At 34.8% G+C, this 1,549-nt stretch overlaps 1 non-coding gene across 1 annotated transcript; it reads right to left on the minus strand.

Moving 5' to 3' along the window:
* Positions 1–432: 432 nt before the first annotated feature.
* On the minus strand, positions 433–540 carry LOC115801663 (U6 spliceosomal RNA). The gene has a single exon (XR_004021978.1). It is a non-coding gene; the product is annotated as a U6 spliceosomal RNA (small nuclear RNA).
* Between the last annotated feature and the right edge of the window lie 1,009 nt (positions 541–1,549).

The raw sequence follows: 1,549 nt of genomic DNA on the forward strand, positions 1-1,549 counted from the left end.
TGAACACACTTAATGAACAGCTACACATGGAGCAATTCTCTTTGAAAAACATCCAGAAAATAGCTGAGTGATTCCTACACATTAGACAAAAAGGAAAATATCCACATCAAAATGGCAGGCTCTAGGGACTGACTGTGAGTCTACCCAGAGACCAGGGCTGCTGATAGAGACCACTCCTGCCTTCGCCCTCCAACCTGCTCAAGAAAATTCCTGGAAGGAGCTTTTACAAACATCTCAGCACTGCAGGTTTTACAGCTGCTGCCAAGGGAAAGGTTCCCAAATGTCTGGCTCTGATAGCCAAAGGGGCTTCCATTTGTCAGTCCCAATCCTATAGGACTGTAGCAAACAAAGAAGCAATTCTTTTTCTTAATTTTATTTTTTTCTTATTCCAGTTTTATTGAGATATAATTGACATATAACACTGTATAAGTAAAAAATATGGAATGCTTCACAAATTTGAGTGTCATCCTTGCATAGGGGCCATGCTGATCTTCTCTGTATCATTCCAATTTTTAGTATAAGTGCTGCCAAAGCAAGCACCAAAGAAGTAATTAGAACAAGCTATCCTACCAGCTATCCTACTCCTCAAGACACTAGAAAAAGAAGAGCAAATTAAGTCTAAAGTTAGCAGAAGGAAGTAAATAAGAAAGATTAGTGAGAAATAGAAACTTAAAAAAAAGAGAACAGATCAATGAAACTAAGAGTTATTTTTTTTGAAAAGATAAGCAAAATTGACATAAGGTTACCTAGACTTATTAAGAAAAAAGAAATGAAGACTAAAATAGATAAAGTCATAAATGAAAGAGGAAACATTACAACTGACACCATTACAACTGTAAAAGAGTACTATAAAAATTATACATCAACAAAGTGGACAACATAGAAGAAATGCATAAATTCCTAGAAACAGAAAACCCACCAAGTCTAACTCATGAAGAAATAGAAAATCTGAACAGAATAATTACGAGTAAGAAGACTGATTCAGTAATCAAAACTTCCCAATAAATAAAAGTCCAGGACTAGAGGGTTTTACTGGTAAATTCTACCAAACATTTAAAGAATATTAATACCAATCCTTCTCAGACCCTTCCAGAAAATAGAAGAGGGGAGAATACTTCCAAACTCATTTTATGAGGTCAGCATTACCCTGATACCAAAGCCAGATAAGGACAACAAGAAAAGAAAATTTCAGGTTAATATCCCTAATCGATATAGATGTAAAGATTCTCAACAAAATATTAATGAACTAAATTTAACAATACATTAAAGGATCATGCACCTTGATCAAATGGGATTTATTTCTGGGGTGCATTATGATTCAACATCACACATTATAAATGTGACAGACAGCATTAAGAAAATAAATAATAAAAACTAATGGTCATTTCAATTGGTGCAGAGGAAGCATTTCACAAAATTCAACATCTTTTGTGGTAAGAACTCTACACAAACTGGGCATGGAGGGAATGTACCTCAACATAATAAACACCATCTGTGACAAACCCACAACTAACATCACAGTCAATGGTGAAATGCTGAAAGCTTTTCC

The sequence above is a fragment of the Delphinapterus leucas genome, chromosome 3 (assembly GCF_059928025.1).
Source record: "Delphinapterus leucas isolate spDelLeu-1000000601 "Yukka" chromosome 3, BTC_Dleu_Yukka2, whole genome shotgun sequence".
Classification (NCBI taxonomy): domain Eukaryota; kingdom Metazoa; phylum Chordata; class Mammalia; order Artiodactyla; family Monodontidae; genus Delphinapterus; species Delphinapterus leucas.